Raw genomic sequence first — 12075 nt, forward strand, 5'->3', positions numbered from 1 at the left:
AATGAAAAAAGTGGTTTCATTTCGAATACAATGAAAGAGCCAAAGCAGCTCGAGCCGTTGCATACTTCTTTGTTTTTCTACATATGTTTCTTCTTTCTCGATCTATTTTCTTCTTTTTTTTTCTTTCTTCACAAATGGCATCAACGTTCCTAAAGTAATTCGCTATCTGAGCATGGTATTGAGTTTCTTCGAGTTCTTTTTCTTTTTTCTTTCTTTTTTACTTTGCCTTTTTTTATTTCTTCTTTTTCTTTATCGTTCTTTCCTTTTCCTTCTTCGTCTTGTTTCTTGTTTCTTTTACAAAATTGACGTTTCTAGAGAAAATCGCTATCTGAGCATAGTTTTGCTTGCGTTATTCTCAATAAGTACTTCGTTGTTGTCGTATTTCTTAATCATTTCTTCGTTTTTCTTTTTTTCTTTTCTCTTTTTTTCTCTCTTTATCTTATTTATTCTTATTTTTTCGCACTAACGCGATTGCGTCGTTTTCAATTTGTACTTGGTTGGGTTCTTATTCCTATCTTTTTCTACTTCTCTTCATCTTGTTTATTCCTATTTCTTCTTTTTTTCTCCTTTAATAGCACTAACGCGATTGCGTCGTTTTCAATTTGTACTTAGTTGGGTTCTTATTCCTATCTTTTCTACTTTTTCATTTTCTTCATCTTGTTTCTTTTCTCTTCTCCATTATGTTTTCTTCCTAAATAGCATCTAGAAATATTCTGAACATAATATTACTTGTGTCAATTTAAATTACACCCAAAAAAAATATTTAGCAATTGAGCATAAAAGTAACATTAAAAGTGATATCCAGCCATACTGGAACAGCATTCATTCAATCGAGAGGCAAGTTTGTGTATAATATATATGCCATAGCAATATAAGAGAGCAAAATAAGAAACACTTTCCAAATAACCACGCATCTCAGAAAGCACTTCCCGTGTATACTTATAAAATCAAATTTCATTTTATAATGTAATTTTTTCTAGTGCAATATTTTCGTGCATTCGTATGACAGCACCAGTTGTTGTGTGGTATTTGGCATCATCCGCCTTACGCCCAGCCGACCTTAGTTCAATCCCTGTATGGCATCATTCGATTATTTTTTGGGTACAATTCCAAGCTGACATTCTGTCTGCGAGAATGAGAAGTCTGCTCAGTACATACAAACGATATAACTCAGCTTTGGTATTGAGACTCCCAAGAAATTACAAGAAATCCTTTTTTTTTATAAAAAACCATTGTGAAACGGAGCTTCCCACAGTGCTAGTATTTTCTCCTCATGATTGTTAAGTCTTTAAAATAAATAAATATACCAGACTACCAATAAAAAATAATTAAAATAAAACTGTTGTTAGTTAAAATATATATCTTTTATGAATCCAGAGTCGTTCAATAATTATACGAATGTATTTGAGATTTCTTGAACCAGGTTCCTGATTCAGATTTTCAAGTTCAAACATGAATACCTCATTAAAATTAGAAGTATTCCATTCCGGTTTCAAAATTTCAAAGAACTCAGACTTAGTTAGTATAGTTCTTCGCATTCCTTCTGCAAATTCATATATTATTTTACATTCATAATTCTGATTTCAAATATGTATACAAATTTCAAAGTGGCGTCCAGCGATTCAAATTTCTGTAGATTATAGTGGTTTTATATTAAGATTTCTTCTTCCTTATAGTTATTGTTCTCTTGTTATTCTTTCTTTTATTCATTTATATAATATTATATAATATTATATATTCATTTATTTTAATTTCTTTCTTTGTTTTTCCTTTTCTCATTATTTTTTTTTATTCTTCATCTTCCATTTTTCTTATTTTTAATTTCCTCCTTCTTCTCTCATACTTTTTCTTTTTCCTTTTCTTCTTAGATGACACTTGCGCATCCTTTTTATCAATAATTTGTGATTTGAGGTTTCTATGTCAAATAATACGTCTATGTCAAATAATACGTAATAATAAGATTCCATGTTTTGTATTCCATATTTCACTTTCCAGACGCTGTATTCTAGATTGCAGTTGTGGATATGTGGATATAAATCTTTTGAAAAATTACACTCAGTCTTCTAAGCCAAATGCGTGTGCTAAGTTTTATTCAAATGATAAAAACTGTCAAAAACTTCGCATATTTTCAGGTCATTCAAAGAACAACTGGACCATGGTTAGCGGTGATAATCACTTGCTACAAGCGTACCTATGAACTTAGTGTATGAATTACCTCGTTGCACCTCGTATATGCAAGGAAAAACAATCCATGAATCCGATTCAGTAACCTTTTTTCAAACCAGCTCAACGACTTTTAAATAGCCACATCAAATCGATTTGTTATCTTGACCAACGGCGACGATGACGCATTCCATTCCATTCCATCCGCAGCTCGACTCAACGGCGTAGGACAAAAAAGCAGCAAGCAAAATCACCATAAATAATCTTGTTCTCTAAATTGAGAACAAGCTCATATATATGCATTTATAACTCACACATAACTCGTTGTTGCCGCCGTTTGCTGGAAAGCAGTGCTTTTGCATTGCAGCAATGCGAGAAATGGCCTACATTTGATGTGATCACTGCAGCTTGGATAGACGAACGGGCATTCGGTGTAGATATTCGAAAGCAGCGTATTCTAGGATCGATACAAGCCAAGTCGCAGGTCGGTCATTGAAATAGGATTCTTCTGAGAGACACCGAAGTGACACAAAACATTAAATCATTAACAATTGACACACTTCACATCAGAAGCGACTTTTCCCATTACGAACTGCTTCTCCCCGGGGGGTTTTCTGTGTATCATTTCAAGCATCAATCTAAACCCTGCATCACAGGGAAGTCGTGGTGGCTATGGAGAGCGACGGGACAATGAATGAGAATCAGGCCGGATACAGGCAAAATACTATTGTAATCGCTAGAGTGTCTTAAATTTGCAAATTGTATATTGAGTCTATAAGACCGCTTGAACGATTTGTATTTTAAGTCTGTAGCGATACGTAAATATCAAAGGATTAGGATTAGTCAATCAAACCCGAATTCAGTTCCCAGTGTTCTCAGGTTTCAACAGGAACATAATATGAAACATTCCGGCTGCATATGTATCATTTCTCACCCTCCTAAACTTGTTCAGCTCCGAGTGAAAACGTCACCAAAATAGAAACAATAAAAAATAATAATTTATCTAAGCCACAATGTGTGTGTGTGTGTGTGTTTGGCTTTGGGTGGCGCGGATGGACATTTTTCGTAGAGCAGAGCTCCAGTCGGGTTCGATTCTCAACTCATTTGGCAGCAGCAGAATGGCTCCCTTCTCCCGAACCGGTCTCTATGAGATGGAGCTGTGAGTATGCATATAAATTTCCTAATTAATGCTATTTACAGTCGAAAATGGTAGCGGCCGCAACAGAACACTGCTCGCGTTGTAGATTAGTGGCCACACGCGGAAAAAGCTGCTGTCGTCGCCACCAAATGGAAATATTGTTTATTAATTCGTTTTATAGCTCCAACATGTTGGACACATATGAGAAAATGGACAAAGGTCGGTTCTATTCTTTTTATATACGGGTACAGAGTTGTTTTGGATTCTAGCAATGTTGAAGATATCAGTAATTCTGTCATGTCGTTTGATTTTAGTGGTTTACTTTTTGAGCATCACCTTATTTAGAACGTTTCGTATTTCGCCTTTCTTTATTGTTAATTGGAACTTTAGACAATCACCTTCTTTGCACTTTGCGCTCTGAATCCTTAGAATAAATAATAATTAACATGAGACATACCACGAAATTGAGGCAGTTTCAGGCATTAGTTTCGACAGTAAATATAAAATAATTTAACCCCCGAATAGTTTTGTTTTTGTTGGATCCTACATAACCTGACCAAATATTAAAATGGCGCCCCTGCCAGTCGCAGCAAACGAATCTATCATTAATCTTTGCGTATTGCCAGCTTGTGTCGGTGTTCCTCAATTAGTTTCGATTTAGACAGAAAAAAATCCTATTCCGGAAAATCCCATCTGTTCTTGTTGTTGGTAACAATGCCTTTAATTGAACCTAGAACAACCGAATTGTTTGAAAAAATGAGGAAAACCAACCTTCCAATCGGTTATGACCGAAAGTTCCAACGCAAAAATCAAAAACAATCTATCTAAACCCGCTCTAAAGCCGCACCGCGGTGTGTGACATGTCTCATTCACATCTCAATATTGAACCGATAAATTTTCGTTTAAAATTCAAGCTCAGATTCTAAACACGGATAGATTGCAAACCAAAGATTGCAATTCCTAATTCTTGATGCATTCGTTTCCTAGGTTCAGATTTCAAAATCGTTTTCATTATTTAATTTTCAAAAAAAAATGGTTTCGGACCAGATCGCAAATACGAATCGTCGAAGTGCTAGTTCATTGTTATCCACAATGTGAGATTTCATTTTTAGTTTCTAGATACAGAATCTCAATCCCAGAATTATATTCGACGATTCATGAACTCTAGATTTCGGATGCGTATCTCAAGTTCAGACATCTTACTCTCACGTTCAGATGTCGAGCAGTTTCCGTTCGAAACTGAAAAAAAAATTTAGAATTCAAAAACTATCTGATATCCAAACATCTAAAATCCAAAGATTATTAATCTGGAATAATAATCTTTGGATTCCATAGAATCCGAATCCAAAAATCTCAAATCGAAGAACCTATCTATTTAGAAAAGCTGAAAATATAAAAATTTGAAATCCAAAGTACAAACATTTAACATATATATTCTAAGAATATGTAATCCGAAAAATTGACATCCTAAAATCTAAATCAAAATCTAAACTCTAAAATCTGAATCTGCGATCGAAAATTTAAAAATCAGAATTTTAAACATTTAAAATCTAGATTAAAAAATTCAAACAATTAATTTTTGATTTTCGGATTTCAAAATTTGAATTTCAAGGATTTTTTTTAGGATTTTTGATATTCGGATTCCAAATTTTTTGAATCTCAGACTTTTATTTTTCTTTTTATTAGGTTTTAGACTTTTGAATTGGAGTTTTTGGAAATTAGATTCTTTGCTTTCCAGAATTCTAATTTCAGATTAAAGACTTTTGGAATTTAAAAATTCAAAATGTAAAAATTTGAAATTCAGAGTACAAACATTTTAAATCAAAACATCTATATTCTAAGAACATGTAATTCGAAAATTTTACGTCCAAGAAATCTAAATGAAAAAACGAATAAAAATCTAAAACCCTGAAATCTGATTCTGCGATCAATAATCCGAAAATCAGAATTTTGAATATTGAAAACCTAAAAACAAATGTTTAATTTAAAAAATTTTTGGTTCTCGGATTTCAGAATTTGAAATTCATAGATGTTTTTAGAATTTTTGATGTTTGGGTTTAAAATTTTTGGAATCTCAGATTTTAATTTCAATTTTTTTATTTTTGGTTACATATTTCTGGAAATAAAATTCATGGATTTTAAACTTTTGAATTCTAACTATCTGGATCTAAGATTTTAGATTTTTGAAGGTAATTTTGACTTTTCAGATTTTTTAATTTCAGTATAATTTTCTAGATTTTTGGATTTTTTAATTTTAAATTTCAAAATTCAGATTTTGGAAAAATTACTAATCTAAATTTTGTAATTTTGATTAGTAATTTTTGGTTTAAGATTTTTCGGATTTTATATTTCTATTTATTGGAATTATATTTTTGAAATCCATATTTTCAAAATGAGATTCTTGGATTTTAGCTTTTTTTTATATTTTCAAATTACCGATTTTTTAGATAGTGGAAAATAAATTTTTGAATTTCAAATTTATGTTTTTTTTCTCATCTTTCAGGATTTTTTTGGATCTGAAATTTTTGGTATCTCAAATTTTTATTTCTTTGGAATTTTTATTTTTCTATCCATATTTCTGGAAATTAAATTCTCCACATTTTAGGTTTTTAGGTTGTAAATCTTTTTACGATTTCAGATTTTTGCATTTGAAATTTTTGGATTTCTGATTTTATACCTTGGAATTCGGATTCGCAATTTTGGGTTTGGAATGTTTTTTTTAAATATCAAATTAAAAAAATGTAAAAAATATCAAAATAAAAAATTAATTAGAGCCTTATCCTTAGATTTTACATTTTTTATGTTTTCATAATTATTATGTTATATTAATATAATTTATAATTTTTGGAAAAAATATTTTTTGGTTTTCCTTATTTTTAAAATTAGACTTGTGTTTTTTTTTTGAAATTTGGAATTTCCTGTTTTTGGAAATCAAATTCTTGGATTTTGAATTTTTTGATGTTATGGATTTGAGATATTTATTTCGTTTAATATATAATTTTTTTAAGTTAATTTTAAATGTTTGAGTACTTCAATTTTTGAAATTTCAATTTCATGAATTCCAAATTTGAGATTTATAAAATTCTGATTATTGTTTGATTTTCGGTTTTAGTAAATTAGATTTTTGATTTTTGAATTTCAGTTTTTAAGTTCATATTAATGAATTTCAGATTTCTGGAAATTTGCGATCTGATTTTTTAAATTTTGAGTTTCTCCAGCGATTAAAAATTATGAAACCTAAAAATAAAAAAAAACAAAATATTGAAAAATCTAAATTTCAAGAAAATTCAAAATTAATATAAATAATCCAAAAATCCCAACTTTGACAAACAAAAACAAAATTCGAAATCCAAAATCTAAAATTTTAAAACCCGGAAATCTTGTAATCATAATTCAAAGAACCTGGAATCCAAAAATAAAAAATCTTTAATGAAAAAATAAATCTAAAAATCCAAATCCAAATCTCGAATATAAATTCCAAAAACCTGAAATTCCTAAATCTGAAATCCAAAATTATGAAACTAATTCAACAAAGTTCAAGCAATGTTTATCCAAGAACAAAAAACGAAAATTTCAAAATTAAATGTCCAAGCATCTGAAATTGGAAAGAATACAAAAATAGAATTTTGAGATCAATCAATCTAAACAACGGATATATGAAATCAGAAATAAAAAAAAAATTGAAATCCAGAACATTGAGGTTCTAAATAAAAGAATCAAATCCGTCAAAATCCGTCACTCCAAAAATTAATGATAAAAAGAATATTTCAATAATTTTAAAGTAACAAATATAACTCTAATAATATGATATCCACAAACAATTTTTTTTTAATGCAGAAATTTCAAGTCGAAACATCTAAATGTCAAAAAATTGAAATCTATAATTGTAACTCTAAAAAAATATAATCTGAAATCTGAAGACAAAAAATCTTAATTCCAAATTTCAAAAATCTGTAAATCGAAAATACAACAAAAATATTAAAAAATAATATCCAAACGACTATATACTAAAAATCTTGCATCCAAATTAAAAACCCTCAATCTATAATCAAAAAAAAATTAAAGAATTGTTCCAAAAATTCAAAGAATCTGAGAGCAAACATCCAAAGATCAAAACTAATAACTCCAAAAACATTAAAAAATATTAATTTTAAATCCAAAAATTTGAAATCCACAGCACTCCAACTAAAAATATAAAAATTGAAATTATCAATATCTGGAATTCAAAAATTTCAAATCCAACACTCAACAATCTAGATTCAAAAAAGCTGAAATCCAAAATGTGAAATTGGAAGCAAAGAAAATTAAATCTAAAACTCTTGACTCATAATCTGAATCTAAAAACGTTCGTTTTTTTTACAAAATTTGAAATTCAAGAATCGAAATTATAAAATCTAAGATATTTATTGTAAATAGAATTAAAATAGTAATTCATAAATTCAAATCTTTTTAAATCTTAAGCTCCTCAATAAAAAAAAAATAAAAAAAAAGATTCTTTATTCTGAAACCTTAAAAACTGTGAGTGGTTTCGGCAATGTAACTGATGATTAGAAGGACAATGACCTCTCTGGAGCAGTGAAACGGCTACGAAAGATGGATTTATTTCGTGAATCCTAAGCCCATCCACTGCAAAATCAAATCTTTCGAATGACTATTATTAATTTTGAGTGAGACCATGTGGGCTATGATGTACTATGAACTTCTAAAACGAACAGAACAGAACAGAAATGAAAAAAACCTTGTTGGAAAAAAATATAATTTTCATTTATTGTACACTATTCAATCTGATCATACAGTAGTGATGCTATAGGCGAAATCATCTCATCGTTGTCACTCGCGAGTCGTAAATCCCTGTTCTCATTGCTTTGTTTACATCTTTGTATACAACCGTACCATGGTGAATGCAGCTTGTTCGGACCATAAACAGCCACATACAACTCGATCTGTTGATCTATTTCCAGCCTCACGGGCTCGAACAGATAATCAAAGTGATACATTTCATGTTCCCTCACAGGAATATCTACGATATCGTGCACCAGGTAGGATCCCTTTTCCCCGATTCGTATCAGCGTCGAAACGCTCGAAACCCCTGCAATTTTGCGAATAGTTCCTACGAAAAAACTGATCCCGAAAACGCTACACGGTCGCAAAGCTGTCAGCGTGCCACTGAAGTACGGATCTGTCCGTTGAAATTTATCCACAAACTGCAGTTTACGATAGTTGTTGCCATTTCTGCCACCGGTTTTTGTTGCGGCCTTTTTATCCTGGAGTATACTCTTGATTTCATCACAATCGTCTCGATCGCTACCCGATCGACACATACTCCAGCGTTCAACGGCAGTCGACAATTGTTGGAAGCTGCAACGAATGTTTTCAGAAGAATTCATAATCAATCTCAGATGACTTGGAAGAAGTTCTTTGAACTTCGGGTCATTGAAAATGGGAAGTGGATTTTGGACGATCAGATTGACACACACTTCGTCTAATCGGGCAATCTGGGCGCGTTGATTGTCAATGAGTGTTGTCAGTATCAAACTGGGATCATCCTCTCGGTCCAGCCATTTCTCACATCTCTTCTGAAGTTCCGGCAGCGCAAACTTGTTCGCTGCGTAGAACAACCACATCACGGTCTGCTTGTTGATGGTGCACTGTCCAGAGTAGATGAATCTCAACAGCTCCAGGAAAATGTGGGGTTCCAAATCGTTGATCATAATTGTAGCGATGGCATTGTTGTTGTTGTTCTTGATCGAGGATATGGAATTTTCTCGGAATAATATGGTATTGAAGGCATCACTTACGGTCGCGAGCATCACCTTGTGTCCGAACATTAGGCGCCGCTCGGAGCCCACCATGAATCTCACGTCTGCCAGCAGCGGATTGTTTATCAGGTGACCAAGCTTTTCGATGAATGTGTTGTTGATTTTACCGTCGGTGGGATGAGACATGTTTCAAAATGTTTCTTTCTACCAAGTTTGTTGTTCGTAATGTTGGAACGTTATGGACTCATTCGCATTTTGCCTTGGTTTATATACAATATTCAGTGATAAATTTCTACCCCAAATTGCATTCGAGAAGTTCAGGTATCACTCGTAGTCTTCTGAATGATACCTGTCAACTTGTGAATTTTATAATTATTACCCACAAATCCCATCATCATTAATAGTTTTAATCCTACTCATACTGTAGCAGTTAATCGATTTTCATGGGATAAAGAAACGCTGCGACAACTTGCGACATGCATGTCGAACACACATGTCGTTAATGCCGTCTAAGTTTGAACTTCGAAAGTTGATGTTTTTTTTTTGTTTTCAGGTACAGACCCATCTATATGTGCTTGAATGTTTCAATACTTGATGATTGTAGTAATTTTGCCCACACCAACACACAATTTGCTTAGTACAAACATCTTTAGTTATGCCAAATTTTGTTTTTTACTTGTTTCTTTTCCAGGATATATTTTCCCTGGACCATGTGGAGCAAAGTTTGATATCTCTTGTATGCGATTAAGTAGGTATGTATTGTCTGAGAACTAATACTAATGAACACACAATAATTCCGTAGATGTCTTAGATCATAGGAGAAAAACAGAAAAAATAATCGATAAAACACAAATCAATCATTCATTCAAATTTCAATCAAAATTCAAAAAGTAGATCTCTCCCGAAATTATTCAAATATACAGGGTTTTCCAACTTTAAATTCCGAAAGTAAATTGAAATAAAACACACTTAGAATTCGAATTTCGATGAAACTTTTATTTCAAATTAAAGTTTGGTTTATGCCATTATGTGTGAAACACAACATCATTCAAATGTCCACCTAGGGCTTCCTCGCACACCTTGATCCGGAACAGGTAATTTTCGATGACTTTTCGGCACATATGGGGCGGTATCTCGGTCATAACTTCACGAATGTTGTCTTTCAAATGTTCAAGAGTTTGCGGAGAGTTGGCATAGACACGTTCTTTCGCATAACCCCACAAAAAAAAAGTCTAGCGGGTTCAAATCGCATCTGGACTGGACGGCCAATTGGCATCACCAACACGCGAAATTATGCGTCCCTCAAATTTCGTTCGCAATATGGCCATGTTCGGTCGTGTTGTGTGGCACGTGGCGCCGTCCTGCTGAAACCACATGTCATCCGTATCCATATTTTCAATTTGTGGCAAAAAAAAATCGGGTAACATGCGGCCATAGCGCTCACCATTCACAGTTACCGTCTCGCTGTCCTCATTTTCAAAAAAATACGGCCCGATGACTCCACCAGACCATAATGCGCACCAAACAGTGACTTTTGGCGGATGCAATGGCCTCTCAACAATCACGTTTGGATTTTTTTAGCCCCATATACGGAAATTTTGGGTGTTCACATAGCCACCGAGCTCGAAATGTGCCTCATCGTTGAAGAAAATTTGATGCGAAAATTCAGCATTTTGCTGCTGTTGTTCGTTCACCCAATCGACGTATGCCCGACGCATTCCATGGTCACCACGCTCTAATTTTTGTACCAGTTGGACTTTATATGGATGTAGGTGCAAGTCCAAATGCAAAATTCGCCACAATGATGTGTTTGACAAGCCCAATTGCTTCAGGACACACTCGTTAGTTGACAGCGCATGTGGAGTGAAGATGAGTTCAGTCGCTGGTTACACACGGTTATCCCTAAGGTTTCGACGAAAGCTTGGTTTAAGGGATTGAATGTAGGTCGTGATTTCATTCGCGTGATATCTCGGTTTATGTCCAATCCCTACAACCTAAACGCGCATCTCTATCGCATTGGGCTCGCAGCAAACAATCTTTGTGATTGTGGCGATGGCTACCACGACATCGAGCATATTGTCTGGTCGTGTATCCGGTTCCATGCTGCTCGCTCTCAGCTCTCTAGAGCACTGAGAGCAAAAGGCAGACAATCGGAGATCCCCGTCCGGGATATCTTAGGTAGCCGTGATCCTGATCTTCTGCTTCATCTATACCTGTTCCTCAGAAACGCCGATGTCAACGTTTAATGATGTTTCCTTCGTTGTGTCCCTGTTTCATATCCCTCCTATCCGATCTATAAACTTTTACTTAGTCGCGGCAATACATACACACACTCTTTACAGATACACGGGCCAAAGGTTGTGCAGTCCACTGATCATTCAACAAGAGCCAAAGGTTGTACCGCTTATGACAACTCTACACGAGCTGATGTTTGCGCCGGCTAGTGACCATTCTATCCTGGATTCCTCGAGTCGAGAAGACGCACCACGCTAGATATGGGGTACAGACTTGGGGGCGTTGCTGATTAATGGTCAGCTGCATCCCAAAAGGAAGAATCCCGTGTCGGGCACAGGTACAGAGCATTGGAAACAGCAACATCACAATTACGAAAACACTTGTAATACTAACCTCGAGCCAACCGCGAGTAATCGGTTACATATTACTAACATAGTTATAAGGCAAACATTGTCGAAATATTGAACTTCCGGCCCCGTCAGGTTGACGCCATGTGAGCCTTAATAAAAATATATATTTTGGATAAAAAAAAAGCCCAATTGCTGAGCACGCCGTGGAATCGAAACATTCGGGTCATCCTCCACCGAACGCACATTACGATGATGCACAGGTTTCACAATATCCGCTACGGATCCAGTTTGTTCGAATTTACGCACTACATTAGCGATTGTGTGCCCCGTAGGCCGTCCATGACGACCAAAATCCGTCCGTAATGCTCGAAAAACATTTGCCGGTTTTTCATCATTTTTATAGTATAATTTAACAAAATTAACACGTTGT

General features: G+C 33.9%; 1 protein-coding gene across 5 annotated transcripts in view; it reads left to right on the forward strand.

The window, feature by feature from the left end:
• Positions 1 to 12075, forward strand: part of LOC129767184 (phosphatidylinositol 4-kinase beta) — a 201576-nt gene that overhangs the window by 90246 nt on the left and 99255 nt on the right. For 4 of the 5 annotated variants that reach the window (XM_055767814.1, XM_055767815.1, XM_055767816.1 and 1 more), the window contains one exon: positions 9752 to 9812. The exons of the other annotated variant lie outside the window; for it this stretch is intronic. The gene's annotated coding sequence lies outside the window, so the exon portion shown is untranslated. The remainder of the gene's footprint in view (positions 1 to 9751; positions 9813 to 12075) is intronic. 5 annotated transcript variants of the gene reach the window in all.

This window comes from Toxorhynchites rutilus, chromosome 2, assembly GCF_029784135.1.
Source record: "Toxorhynchites rutilus septentrionalis strain SRP chromosome 2, ASM2978413v1, whole genome shotgun sequence".
NCBI lineage: Eukaryota > Metazoa > Arthropoda > Insecta > Diptera > Culicidae > Toxorhynchites > Toxorhynchites rutilus.